The sequence below is a fragment of the Ceratosolen solmsi genome, unplaced genomic scaffold (assembly GCF_000503995.2).
Source record: "Ceratosolen solmsi marchali unplaced genomic scaffold, CerSol_1.0 scaffold47, whole genome shotgun sequence".
Taxonomy (NCBI): domain Eukaryota; kingdom Metazoa; phylum Arthropoda; class Insecta; order Hymenoptera; family Agaonidae; genus Ceratosolen; species Ceratosolen solmsi.
Window position 1 is genome coordinate 10,896,263 of NW_011948419.1, and position 16,380 is coordinate 10,912,642.

Below are 16,380 nucleotides of genomic sequence, written 5' to 3' on the forward strand. Positions count from 1 at the left end.
TTCCTGCTCATTAAACATCTGTTCGCTGGTGCCCAAGCGCACGAAGCAGTAGCAGCTTCACCACGTGCCACTATTTGAAGAAGTTGTAAGAGCTTTATAACCTGTCCTTTCTCACGGTAACGTACCATCAAGGGGCACCACGTAACGAGGATCAAGAACCTCACACCTCCAAACGAAGTGCACACTGACGCCACGTGCTACCGCCACAGAGCAACAAGAGGTCACCTATTGACTTCAATAAGAATCATCCGTGTATTTGAAAATAGACAGAATGAACAGCACTAAAACAGTTGTGTTAAATATTGAATCAATGCGCTAACCCTTCCATTTGCACACGCATTCTTCCCACATAATATCTCGTGGTTCTTTAATTAATTCTAAACAATTTGGACCTTCGACCCGGATTACCAGACCTTGGTGAAGCAAGTCGGATCATCGGACACATTTTGTATACCTATATTTTCATTACCCGTTCGATTTATCTATGTATTTATCTTTTTAAAGATATCTTTGAAAAGATTATAATATATATATTTCCATTCTGAAAATTCTTGGAATCTTGGCTTATTTCTTTTGTAATGAATTAAATAATTAAAATGAATTAATTAAAATCAAATAATTAAAATCGCTAATTTAAATCATTGCATATTTTAATTGTAATAAAAAAACTAATTAATATCTTTATGTATTATATTATATCTTGGTATATATTTCATCATATTAACATAAAATCCTTTTTCTAATTATATATTTATCTTTTTATTTATTATATTAGTTTTTTTATTTTAAACCTAATTATATCCATTAATATTAATTTGTTTATATATATATTTAATTATTTAACTTCTCATTTAGCTTTTTATCTATATTTGTTTATGAATCTCTATTCCATTAATGTTTTTTAATTATTAATATTTATTATATTTATGTATCTATATAGAAAAGGATTTATTTCTCTAAGCATTTATCTCTTTATCATTTTACCTGTTTCTCCATTTACCAATTGTATTTCTTATATTTGTATGGTCTAGTAATAAACATGTTTTTTTTTTTTTCAGTTTGTCAATGTATCTATTTGTATGCACATGTATATTATTCAAAAAATAATTCCACAAATCTGACTCGTCAGCTAAACGTACAAAATCAACTTAGAACAAAAAAAAAACCGCTGGATGTTGTGTGGGATTGCTGGGCAAGTAAAGGGTTAATTTACTGATTCAATAATTAACACATATCTGTATTATTGCTGTTTATTCCATTTATTTTACTTTATTTCCAAGTTGGAATCATTAACCATGGTGAAATTACAAATAACCCTTATATTTCTTAATACTCTTGTAGCTTCAGATATATCCCTTCATTGGAGAACTAGGGAATAATCAATTTCTCATTCTCTGCATATACCGGTGAGATTATGATTTACTGTAAAAATAAATAGGTTATAATCTATTGAATATTATCACTTTTTAGGTTATGATAGTTGTAGTGCCTCGATCGAACACTACAATCTTATTGTGTTTTAACTTAACACGTGTGCAGTTGCCTCTAAATAATGGGTCGTGTAAGAACCTAAAATTAGATGTTATGCGGAGCTGTGCGCCACCTGTGGCGTCAATAACTGATCGTTGTTGCGATGTGCTCTTACAGTGTGGCGCGAATAGCTGTTTGTTGGAGGAAATGAAAATCCACTGTGTGGCGTCTATTGCTGGTCTTTAGAGTATGTTTGGGAAGCTTCACTAATCGGACTTCAGCCGTCCGTTTTCAGAGTAAAGCCGAAAGATCAAGAATCAGGACTAGCAGTAAGGACTTACTCGCAGTGTAACGTGATTGTTCGAGAATGCGAGAACATTTTTCCTTTTTGTCAGTGCAATAAAACATCTGGCAAGTAACATCGTAAAATTTGTATTTAGATTTCAAAACTTCGCTTGCTCAAAATTCGCACGCATTAGTGAAAAGCATGCGGCAGAGGAAATGAGAGATCTGCTCATCATGAAGACCCAGAGACGACTAGGCCCTTAATTAAGTATTACGTATAGTCCCTCGACTGAGTCTACGATTAGTCTTCCTAAGTAGTATCAATTACATCAAGAACAAACAGAAATCACGCTTCGCGCCAATCAACGCTGATAGCAGACGCAACCCGTAGCAGTTCCTTCGTGACGTAAGAGTCTTAAAAACTCTCACTTCTCAAGGAACAACTCTGAAGTACGCCAGTGCCAGGATTAAGATACGCTTGCTACGACCCGAGTATACTCTCTACTAATAATCGTTGCGCATTGAGTGCCCACCTTGTCGACCATAACCTCCACAAACACATGCCCATGCGCACGGAGAACAGTCGACAAACCCCGCTTCACGACATTCAGCGCCTATAGCAGACGCAATACGCAGCTGTGTCCTTCACGAGGTAAAAGCCTTTCAAACTCTTACTTCCAACTAATTAGATTGCAGTAAGCCAATATCAGGACTAAGATACACTTGCTACGACCCGAGTATAATCTCTACTAACAACAGTTGCGTGTGTCACGCTACTATAAACCTTAACCCAACTAAGCATGTGCTCTCACAACAGCGCAAGTGTCGGCGAATCAAACATCGCGCCATTCTGCGTTCATATTCAAACCATCACGCTCCATAGATAAGTGTACGTTTGCTACCGCGAACACAATCCACCACAAGAGTCATTTCAATAATTAATAATAGTAATACTAGTCAAGCCGTGCAATCGGATAAATAACAGAATAAACAACATATACACCAGCCATATTTATATTGAATTATTACAATATCCTTTCCACTTGTGACCTTTCATCGCTATCACACAACATGGTAAAACAAGCCGGAAAGGCGAGTACATATTGTACACATACACAACAACTTTTGGAAAGTTCGGGCTATTAAATCGCCAACATTTGTCACCCAAACGTTGAGAAATGAATTTAAAATGTTCGGAAATTTATGACTCAAATTTTTCGTATTTAAGGCCATTTGTAGCCATTGTTGTTCCATATATACACAACAAGTTTTGGAAATATCAGGCTATTAGGTTGCCAATATTTGTCACCTTAACGCAAAGAATGAATTAAAAATGTTCGGATGTATATTAATTAAATCTTTCGTACTTAAAGCCAATTGTAGCCCTACTGTCCCGTACATGCACAAAAGTTTTCTGGAAAGATCGGGCTATTAGGTCACCAGTATTTGTGGCCTAAACGCAAATGAATGAATATAAAATGTTCGGAAGTTTATGACTCAAATTTTTCCTACTTGAGGCCATTTCTAGCGACTTTTGTTGCATACATGTATGTTCGATTTTAAAGGCTTAGTTTATGGCTCGAATTACCAATTCAATAGTTCAGTGGATCAGACTCTCGGCAGGATAACTTTAAAGGAAATAATAAGTGAATGGACTGAAAAATATGTATTTTAGTAAAACAATGTTTATTATTTGTTAATAATTGTAGTATTAATACTGCAATGTTGTGTAGAGAGAAGATTATTATATTGAAGTAATGAGGGTGTGTCCTTGTAGTCTTGATTGTCGTAGACTCTATTGATATTACTGTGTATCTAGAAGTTGAGGTAATGCTGATGTAGTAAATATCAGCTGCTGTAGTCAGTCAATCATGCTCATGACATAGCATGAGAAGATGGTATTTGAATCAAGTATGTCTTCTATATGAAATAACTATACTTCATATAGTGTAAGATGTTTAGTGGTACTTGTTGAGTAATCAATTATGTCTTTAAATAATTTTAGGGGCAGTAGAAGGGCTAGTGACACACAAGAGTAATTACCTATAAGCTTTCGAGCTTTCGAAGGATTTAATAATATATATTTATGGTCGTTTAGTCGATATACTATTGTCTGGCCTTGACAATGAACTTGATTTGTTGCGTCAATTATGTCGACTGTTTCAGGGAATGCACGATGATGAAGGATTACTTCGAGAGAGCGTGCTCTATCATTTGTCGGCTGTTTTGGGCCTGTGCAAGATCGAAACGTTGGTTCGACCGAGAGAATATGAAATTGCCCGATTTATTCTTGTGCGAGGTGTGACTAGCTTATTTATTAATATAAAAATGGTACCTTGAAAACTGCTGACAAAGTGTGTTGATTGCTGCGTAATTAATGTCCCCTTTGATTACTAATCCATTGGCTTCACTGTAATCACTGCCGATCTGCTGATTTCTTATTCTTATGCACACGTGTATTTTTAACTAGGCTGCCGAATATATGGCCACGTGTCGTCTTCACGGTATAATAAAACACTGAGCGCCAATTACACTTGAGTGAGCGCGAAGTGACATTACAATGAGCATATGAGCTTTCTGAATACATGCACGAACCGAAGGCTTGATCGTTCCGTGGCGGCTCTGCTGAAAATACCGACCGTTTCATGGCGGTACTGCTGAGGGCAGATCGAGACCCGTGTGCCATGGCTTCTACTGATAGATGATTAAATCGGTTCACTGCGGTCGGGTCACGGCAAGATGTTAGCCGCCAGCGCAGTTGAGCAAGGGTGGTTCGGCAAGAGAGTCGATCAGCGAGAGCGGGAGGCGCGCCGCGTACTTGCCTTATATATCAACGCGGCGGCTCACTTATCTGGCAACAAAGCATCGTCGTTGTTGCACTAATTCTTATACGAGCCGTAGAAAGAAAAATCTAGAAACGTCGAGAATTCGACGAAAGAAAAGTAGGGCGTAATAGTTTTGTATGATCTTATAGTATATTAGATTTCATATCGTAAAACTTGCTCGGACTTGCCGAGTTTTGTTTATAAACATTCGCCAGAGTGCGCGTGCCGTGCCCTGTACACGTGTATGACTCACTTTTTCTTAAATTCGTGGAACTGCATCAATCCCGAACATGTACCTAAGGTCATTTGTCGTCACTGCTGTTTCCCAAATGCACAAAAAATTTTGGAAAAATCAGGTTATTAGGTCGCCAGCATTTGTCGCCAAACTCTGAGCTATTACCTAAAAATGTTCGAAAGAATATACTCAAATCACTCAAACTTAACGTCATTTGTAGCTACTGCTGTCCCCTACCTACACAACAGTTTTTTGAAAGATAGCGCTAATAAGTCGCCAGTATTTGATTCCAAAACCCAATGTTATTAACGGAAAATGTTCGAAAGTTTATGATTCAAATCACTCGTACTTAAGGTCAGTTGAAGCGACTGCTGTCTTCTAAATGCTCAAACATTTTTTAAATGATCGGGCTTTTAGGTGGCCAGTATTTGTCGTCCAAACCCTAAGCTACTAGCTTAAAATGTTTGGAAATGTATGCCTCAAATTATTCGAACTTAAGTTAATTTGTAGGAACTGCTGCCCCCTATATACACAAAAAGTTTGGAAAGATCAGGATATTAGGTCGCTAATATTCGTCCCCCAAACCCTAAACTATTAAGTTAAAATGTTCGCATGTTTATGACTAATCTTTCGCACTTAAGGTCATTTGAAGCCATTACTGTGTTCTAAATGCATAAAATTTTTTGGATTTAATTTTTTGGATAAATTTAGGTGGCCAATATTCGTTGCCCATACATTGACCTATTAAGGTAAAATATTCGGAATCACGCACAGCGGCGGCTCATTATGCATAGCGGCGGCTCATTACTCATAGAGGCGGCTCGTCAGGCACTGCGGCGGCTCATCACGCACATTCAAACAGCGGCGAACCTGCAAATACCGAATCTGCCAGATACAAAGAAAAACAATACTGTAACATAATACGTGGTATTGCTTTTCGAAACGCTAATCGTTCAATCTCATACGAGAGATCCGCTACTCCCTCTCCTTCAGTTCATAACTAATAAATAATATACAAAAGGGGTCACAATGGCTGTCAAGGGCAGCAAGACACCCAAGGCCCCCAAATCAACGAGAGCTGGAACTCTTCGCAGCGCCACATCCTCACAAATAAACAATAAATTTTCAATGAAAATATAAACACAGTTTAAGCGCATTGATCTATTACAGACCCTCGCTAAACAATCAAAGAACACGCGTATTTCGAGATCATCTGGCCAGTGAATGATGAAGATCACGAATATCTTCCATCAGATGCCTTTTAAAGAGAAGCCGTTCAATACACTACCACTCGAGATATCATCAGCACGCTTCGCCAACAATACATGGTCGGATGTAACGAGCACCAGACCTCAGCAGCTCTAATAAAAACAACCGGAAGCCGTCTACCAGTGCTTAAACTCCCCAAAATTTTCCGGAAAAGAAGAAAATTGGGATGCATTTAGCCATCTCTTCACTGCACTCGTCCTGAACAACAAAGACATCACTCAGGTGGAAAAGTTGCATTACCTCTGCACCTCATTAGACGAGTGAACCTTACCATTAATAATGGGGTTCCCACTAACTAGCGAATCACTACTACCAGCATGGAGCTACTTAATCAGCAGTACAAGAACCAAAGTCTTTCAACCCGTTGTGGCCTTCTTAAACTATTCCCTCCAGTAAAACAGATAAAGGGAGACGCAGACACTTTCGAGAACCTGGCCAAAAGATCAGATGAGGCAATTAAGCACCTCCTCTCCTTGAATGATACATCAGATCTCACTCTACATTGTCCGCGCCACGGTGGAGCGATGGGAAGTTTTACTCGGGACATCTACTACCTATCCGCGATTAGATCAATTAAGAACCTTCCTCACAACCAGGGTGAGGTCACTACGACAAGATGAAAAGGTGAATCAACCTGTTCCATGTTCACAGAAACCAGCACCGATGCATTCTCGGTCTATAGATCATCGTCCTCAAAAAAAGGGAGGTCCTCCAACTGTTACCAATTATCTATAAAGAAACCTCTGTTAAAATCTTGTTTAGTTCGAGATAAAAAAGGCTGTGCCTGAAGACCCAATATATCTCTGTTATCAATTCAAGAGTAAATCCGACTCAGACAGACGAAAAATTGTAGCAGAAAGAGGACTCTGCGTGAACTGATTAAATCATCATGACGTCAGCCTTTGCGGTTCAAGTTCAAAATGCAAAAAATGCCGATAAAACCATAACACCATGCTACATGAAGCGTTTGCAAAGAAACCAACTTGCGAAAAGCGAATAACTTCATCGTCCAGCTGAGATGAGGGCGCAATCGTCGAAAACAGTCATGCAAATTGTTCATTGCTTACCACCGCCATTGCAGAATTGCGATCTGATAACATAACTCAACAAGCTCGACTTCAGATTGATACAGGCTCGAAACTCTCGTTCGTAATCCGAAGCTTCGTTCGAAATCTACATATTCCGAAGACGGACTCCACCATCTACGTGTATGGAATTGGGGGAATTCTCATGACAAAAACTCAAGGTGTCGTGTCATTAACACTTCATTCGATACATTATAACTATATTGTTACAATACAGGCTAACAGCCTCGAGTCACTGACCAAATAGATACATTCCTCCAAACCAGTGGTGCATGATTGGCAATATCTGAAAAATATACATTTAGCAGACCCCCAGTATTTTGTACCTCGAACTGTGGACAGCATTCTGGAAGCTGATATGTATGAAAAATAATCAAACCTCAAGTCATCACTGATTCTCCGCATGTACCGATGGCTCAATTTTCCATTTTTGGATGGCATGTGCTTGGATCAGTAGCCTCCAATCGATACTCCATGGTCACAGCATTTCATGTATGCTGGTATGATGATGAGGAAACACTGCACGGCTTACTCACAAAATTTTGAGTTCTAGAAGAAATACACTCAAGCGAAAATTCTAAACTCACGCCAGAAGAGCAAAGTGTGAGGAACATTACAAGAAAAATTACTCACGCACGTCGATTGGATAATACATAGTAGGCATTCCGCTCATTTCTCCTGCTATTGGTCTCGGAGACACATAAAGGCAGACAATTATCAAAAACAATACCAACAATTCATGATGGAATATAAGAATCTTGACCACACGAGACAAGCACCTCCAATTCCCAGTCATCAAGTTCAATACCATATGCCACACCACGGTGTACTCAAATCTGACAGCACTACTACCAAATTAAGAGATGGTATTCAATGGTTCCTGCAAGTCAACCTCTGGACTCTCTATCAATGATATTATGCAGACCGCACCCAACTTGAATCCCGACATTTCAGATGTATTAATTTGGATTAGGAGATAACGATATTTATTTGCGACCGACATTAAAAAAATATATCGACAGATAAGAGTACACAGGAATGACTGAGATCTTCAAAGAATTTTGTGGATTGACGAAAAAGACCAAGAAGTGTCCTATCAATTAACAACCGTTACCTACGGCACAACTGGTGGAGGATGAGGGAAGTAAGTACCCTTTTGCGGTGCCTTCCATAATACATGGGAGATACGTTGATGATATTTTCGGTAGTGCTGACACACCAAAACAATTGGTGAGAGTCGCACTCCAGTCGAAAGATCTCTGCATGGCGGGCGGATTTCCACTGGCAAAATGGCACGCAACTCATAAGGATGTTATCACAGCTGTCAACGCTGACTACAATCAACCACGATCGGTTTCATTCGATGATTGCACTACGAAGATTCTTGGCTTAAAATGGTCTCCTCATAACAACACGTTCTCGTTCACGGCAATACAGATGCCGAAACAAGACAGTAAATTTACAAAGTTCCTTATTCTATCTGAGGTATCAAAGCTATTTGTCCCATTGGGTTTTGTCTCACCAGCCGTGATCAAGGCAAAAATATTCATGCAGGACCTCTGGCTTAAAAAAACTACATTGGGACGAGACGCTACCGTTACACTTGTCTTCTCAATGGCTTACTATTAGACAAGATCTTGCCAAACGATTAAAATTAAGCATTCCGCGTTGGATTAAGATTACAGGTTTGTAATCTTCGCAAATCTATACATCGCAGCCCATAATTCCAATACGATAGTAACCACTCTGATCTGCTCTAAGACAAACGTAGCCCCTCTTAAGAAAACCACCATACCACGATTGGAACTCTCGGCGGTACTATTACTTTCAAAACTAACGCGCTACATGTTATTGCACTAAGAATGGACATTGACGTAATCCGTCTTTGGACTGATTACCGAGTTTCATTAGCATGGATAAATTCCCATCCGTCACGATGGAAGGAATTAAATGAATCTTAAATGAAAATCAATGCCAACAGGAAGCGCGATCGTGCACAACAGTAGTCACCACCTCTTTCAAACCGCAATACAAGTGGGACCTAATTCACATATATTCAAATCTACAGGAGCTCCTACGAATCACAGCACTCTGCATCTCATTCATAATGCGACTAAGAATAGCTCGAAAGACAATTTATCAGCGCCAAACGACTATAGACATAAGAGAAAAGGCAAGAATTTATTGGGTAAAGGTGACCCAAGTGGTATACTTTCAGCAAGAACTGAAGACATTGCTGGGCAGTAATCAACTGCCAACAACACACGCATTCAGTCGACTAACAACATATGTCGAAATCAAGAAGTTATTAGAGTTGGTGGAAAACAAGGCCCCAATCAAGCAAGATAGCAAGCACCCTGCCATTCGTCCCCGACACTCGACCCTTACGACGCTCATCATTGATCATGTCCACCAATGAATTCTGTATGGACGCACTCAGATCACATTGACATAGATCCGCCAACAGAATTGGATCATAGGCGGCAGCCAGCCGATAAAAACTTACATGCTGCACTGCGGTGTGGGCGCACAAGCACATGAGCGACAAAGGGCGATTGGCGCGAAACAACTAATGGGACAACTACCAATCACAAAAGTGACACTAGCGAGACCACTCACTCACACAGGCGTGCATTATGACGGCCCTATGTCCTTGAAAACAAAATGGATTTGGAGTCCAGGTGCGAAAACATATAAGGCCTGGATCTGCAACTTGTCTGTTTTGCTACTTCAGCAGTTCACATAGAATTACTCTCCGATTACACAACTGACGGCTTCATTTCCGCGTACAGATGATTCGTTTCTCGTCGAGGGATTCCAAGCACAATCCATTCTGATTGCGGTACTACCTTCATAGGTGAGGATACTGCTTTAAAAGGACAGTTTTCTTCAAGGGACCCACGAACAGCAAATTCGAAGGTATAATAGTGCAAGACAACACTAACTGGGAATTCAATCCACCCTCGACGCCTCACATGGGGGAGCATGTGGGAAGCGGTAGTAAAATCAGTGAAACATCACCTCAGACGCACCATTGAAGAAATCTTGCTCACCTTTGAGGAGCTCACTACTCTGATTGCTCAAATCCAAGCCATCCTGAACTCCAGACCCTGAGAACCACTCAGCGACGATCTAGAAGATTTAACCGCACTTCTGGTCATTTCCTTACAGGAGGTCCGCTCCTAGCTCTTCCTGAATATTGATGGCAATAAATCCAACAACGTGTCCAACAGTTTTGGTCACTCTAGTCAGCTCACTACCTACAACAACAACAATCAATATCGAAAGGGCATCACCCACGGAATGATACCAAAGAAGGTTCCTTGGTACTTATTACCGATGATCGCTCATCACCCACAAAGTGGCGACTCGCTCGAGTAATAAAATTGCATTCCGGTAGTGACAGACTGACGAGAGTAGTTACACTAAAAACTACTGCTACCACCATAGTGAGGCCAGTTCATAAGCTTGCCGTATTTCCAATCCCTGAACCACAAATGACAAAATCAACAAATTCATGATGGCGGGCGGAATGTTCGGGATTGAGCATTTTTTCAATTCAAATCTAAAATTGGGATCGATTCCAGGAATTCTCCCAACTCAATAGCGTCTAATATACGATAATACTTCCGCATAGCAACATCATAACGGTTTTTGGCATAGCAACAGGCTATGGCGCTGTTGTCGGCATCGCAAACTATGGCGCGAATATTTAAAAGTAGCGCGCCACTGTTCCTTTAACATCCACTAAGTCGGCATGCACCGGTACTGTACGTTTAACATCCATTCAGTCACTACACATCTGGCTCACAGTTTTTTCTACTACCAATTCAGTTTAGTGCTCATTATAATTCTACACATTGCACATCAATTGTTATTATTAATTAGTGCATCTGTCATAAGTGTCAATGCGCCAGCACGAACTTCAATTGAAATCACCGACAATCGAGAACACAAGAAAGAACTCGCACCAATACAATAGAATAATTCTCTATCTCAATAAAAGCAACCAACAACGCTACAATATTATAATACATAAGCAGAATGAATAATAATTGAACTCAAATATATTATATTACAATTTTAAGCCTTTACATTTGTGCCTTCGTTTATCATAACCGCTATGGCAAGAGATTAATCCACTGAACTATTGAAATTGCAATTCCAGCAAAAAATAAAACATTAAATTTCCAACAATCGGGCATTAAGTCACCAGTATTTGTCGCCCGAACGCTGAACTATTAACTTGAATTGTTTGGAGGTTAATCACTCAAGCAAATCGTACATAAGGCCATATGTAGCTACTGCTGTCACCTACGTGCACAAAATATTTTGGAAAGATCGACCTATTAGGTCGACAGTATTTGTCAACGAATTCCAAAGTTATTTAACTTGAAATGTGCTGAAGTTTATAACTCAAATCAATGGTACTTGAGGTCATTTTAGCCACTGCTGTCCCCTACATTCACAGTGCTACTTGGATAGTTCGGGATACTAAATCGCCAGTATTTCTCGCTCAAACCCTAAGATATTTAATTAAGAAGTTCGGAAGCAGATGAATCAAAACACTCGTACCCAAGTTCATGCAAAGCCAATGCTGTCGTCTAAATGCACAAAAAGTTATGGAAAGATCGGGCGATTACGTCGGCAATATTTGTCGCCTAAACCCTATGCAATTACCTTAAAATATTCGCAAGTTTAAAACTTACATCACTGGAACTTAAGCTCATTTGTAGCCACTGCTGTCGCCTATATTCAGAATAAATTTGAGAAATATCGGGCTATTAGGTAGCCATTATTTGTTGCCCAAACCCTATTCTAATACCTTGAAATATATGGAAGTTTATAAATTAAATCACTAGTACTTCAGATTATTTGTAGTTTGTACTATCCTCTATATGGACAAAGAATTTGGGAAGAATCGGGCTATTAGGTCGCCAGTATTTGTCGCCCAAACTCTATGCCATTACCTTAAAATATTCGGATGTTTATGACTGAAATCACTCATATTTTAGGCTATATGTAGCATCTACGTTCTCGTACATGGACAATAAATGTGGGACCGATCGGGCTATTAGGTCGCCAGTGATTGTCAACCAAACCCTATGCTATCACCTTAAAATATTCTGAAGTTTATAACACAAATCACTCGTACTTTAGGCCGAATGTAGCCTGTACTGTCCCTTACATTGACAAAAAAAAAACATTGAAAGGATCGGGCTATTAGGTCGCTAGTATTGGTCGCCCAAACCCTATGAAATTACCTTAAAATATTCGGAAGGTTATTACTGAAATCACTTGTACTTAAGGCTATTTGTAGCCTGTACTGTCCCTACATGGACAAAAGACTTTGAAAGAATCGGGTTATTAGGTTGCCAGTATTTGTCGCCTAAACCCTATGCAATTACCATAAAATATTAGGAAGTTTATAACTCACATCGCTGGTATATTAGGCTATTTGTAGCCTGTACTATCTCCTACATGGACAAAAATTTGGGAAGAATCGGGCTATTCGGTCGCTAGTATTTGTTGCCTAATACCTATAATATTACCTTAAAATATTCTGAAGTTTATGAGTGAAGTCATTCGTACATTAGGGTATTTGTAGCCTGTACTGTGCCCTACATGGACACAAAAATTGGGAAGGATCGGGCTAATAGGTCAACAGTATTTGTTGCCGATACCCTATGATAATGTCTTAAATTGTTTGGAACTTTAAAACTCAAATTACTCGTACTTTAGGCCGAATGTAGCCACTGCTGTTCCTGTAAATGCACAAAAAATTTAGGATTAATCAAGCTATTAGGTTAGAGAATTTGTCGCCAAAACCCTATGCTATTACCGTAACATATTCGAAAGTTTATGACTGAATTAACTCGTTCGTAATAGCCTAAAGTACGAATGATTTCAGTCATAAACTTCCGAATGTTTTAATGTGAGAGCATAGGGTTCAAGCGATATATACTGTCGACCACATTGACTGATTCTTCCCAAATTCTTTGTCCATATAGGGGACAGTACAGGCTACAGATAGCCTAAAGTTCGAATGATTTCAGTCATAAACTTCCAAATATTTTAAGTTAATGGCATAGGGTTTAAGCGATAATTACTGGCGACATAAGAGCCCGATTCTTCCCAAATTTTTTATTGAAGTAGGGATAGTACACGCTACAAATGGCCTAGAGTACGAGAGATTTCAGTCATAAATTTCCGAATATTTTTATGTGATAGCATAGGGTTTAAGGGGATATATACTAGCGACCTTATAGACTGATTCTTCCCAAATTCTTTGTCCATATAGGGGACAGTACAGCCTACAAATAGCCTAAAGTACGAGTGATTTCAGTCATAAACGTCCGATTAATTTAAATTAATGGCATAGGGTTTGGGCGAAAAACACTAGCGGCCTAATAGCCCGATTCTTCCCAAATTCTTTGTGCATATAGGGGACAGAACAGCCTACAAATAGCCTAATGTACGAGTGATTTCAGTCATAAGCTTCCGAATGTTTTAGTGTGATAGCCCAGGCATTTAGCGATAGATACTGTCGACCTAATAGCCCGATTCTTCCCAAATTCTTTCTCCATATAGAGGTCAGTACAGGCTACAAATAGCCTAAAGATCTCATGATTTCAGTCCTAAACTTCCGATTATTTCAAATTAATGGCATAGGGTTTGGGCGACAAATACTGGCGACCTACTAGCCCCTTTCTTCCTAAATTTTATATACAAGAAGGGACAGTACAGGCTACAAACAGCCTAAGTACGAGTGATTTCAGCCATAAACTTCCGAATGTTTTAATGTGATAGCCTAGGGATTAAGCGATATATACTAGCGACCTAATAGCCCGATTCTTCCCAAATTCCTTGTCCATATAGGGGACAGTACAGACTACAAATATCCTAAAGTATGGGTGATTTCAGTCATAAACTTTCGATTAATTTAAGGCAATGGCATGGGGTTTAGGCGACAAATACTGGCGATTTAATAGCCCGATTCTTGTTAAATTTTTTGTTTACGTAGGCCACAGTACAGGCTACAAATAGCCCAAAGTACGAGTGATTTCAGTCAGAAACTTCCCATTATTTTAAGGTAAAGGCATAGAGTTTAGGCGAACTATACTGGCGACCTAATAGCCCGATCCTTCCCAAATTTTTTGTTCAAGTAGGGGATAGAACAGGCTACAGATAGCCTAAAGTTCGAATGATTTCAGTCATAAACTTCCAAATATTTCAAGTTAATGGCATAGGGTTTGGGCGAAAAATACTGGCGACCTAATAGCCCTATTCTTCCCAAATTTTTTGTCCATGTAGGCGATAGTACAGGCTACAAAGAGCCGAAAGCACGAATGATTTTAGTCATAAACTTCCGATTATTTAAAGTTAATGGCATTCGGTTTGGGCGAAAAATACTGGCGATCTAATAGCAAGATTCTTCCCCAATTTTTTTCTATGTAGGGGACAGTACAGGCTACAAATGGCCCAGAATACGAGCGATTTCAGTCATAAACTTCCGAATGTTTTAATGTGATAGCCTAGGGATTAAGCGGTATATACTGGCGACCTAATAGCCCGATTGTTCCCAAATTCTTTGTCCATATTGGGGACAGTACAGGCTACAAAGAGCCTAGACTACGTGTGATTTCAGGCATAAACTTTCGAATGTTTTAATGTGATAGCCTAGGCATTAAGCGATATATACTGTCGACCTAATAGCCCGATTCTTCTCAAATTCTTTGTCCATATAGGACACAGTACATGCTACAAATAGCCTAAAGTACGAGTGATTTCAGCCATAAACTTCCGATTATTTTAAGTTAATGGCGTTGGGTTTGGGCGACAAATTCTGGCGACCTAATAGCCCGTTTCTTCCTAAATTTTTTATTCAAGTAGGGATAGTACAGGCTACAAACAGATTAAAATACGAGATATTTCAGTTATAAACTTCCGATTATTTTAATGTGATAGCCTAGGCATTAAGCGAAATATACTGGCGACCTAATAGCCCGATTCTTCCCAAATTCTTTGTCCATATAGGGGACAGTAGAGGCTACAAATAGTCTAACGTTCGAATGTTTTCAGTTATAAGCTGCCGGTTATTTTAAGGTAATGACATAGGGTTTGGGCGACAAATACTGGCAACTTAATAGACCGATTCTTGCTAAATTTTGTTTACGTAGGCTACAGTACAGGCTACAAATAGCTCAAAGTACGAGTGATTTCAGTCATAAACTTTCGATTAATTTAAGGCAATAGCATGGAATTTAGGCGACAAATACTGGCGACTTAATAGCCCGATTCTTGCTTAATTTTTTGTTCACGTAAGACACAGTACAGGCTACAAATAGCCTATAGTACGAGTGATATCAGTCATAAACTTCCGATTAATTTAAGGCAATGGCATGGGGTTTGGGCAAAAAATACTGGCGAACTAATAGCAAGATTCTTCCCCAATTTTTTCTATGTAGGGGACAGTACAGGCTACAAATAGCTTAAAGTACGAATGATTTCAGTCATAAACTTCCGATTATTTAAAGTTAATGGCATACGGTTTGGGTGAAAAATACTGGCGACCTAATAGCAAGATTCTTCCCCAATTTTTTTTTATGTAGGGGACAGTACAGGCTACAAATAGCCCAAAGTACTACTGATTTCAGTCATAAACTTCCCATTATTTTAAGGTAATGGCATAGGGTTTGGACGAATAATACTGGCGACCTAATAGCCCGTAGATTCCTAAATTTTTTATTCAATTAGGGACAGTACAGGCTACAAACAGCCTAAAGTACGAGAGATTTCAGTTATAAACTTTCGATTATTTTAAGTTAATGGCATAGGGTTTGGGCGGAAATACTGGCGACCTAATGGCCCGATTCTTCCCAAATTTTTTGTTCACGTAGGACACAGTACAGGCTACAAATAGACTAAAGTAAGAGTGATTTCAGTCATAAACTTCCGATTATTTTGAGTTAATGGCATAGGGTTTGCGCGACAAATACTGGCGACCAAATAGCCCGATTCTTCCCAAATTTTTTGTTCAAGTAGGGACAGTACAGGCAACAAAAGCCTAAAGTACGAGTGATTTCAGTCATAAACTTCCGATTATTTTGAGTTAATGGCATACGGTTTGGGTGAAAAATACTGGCGACCTAATAGCAAGATTCTTCCCCAATTTTTTTTTATGTAGGGGACAGTACAGGCTACAAATAGC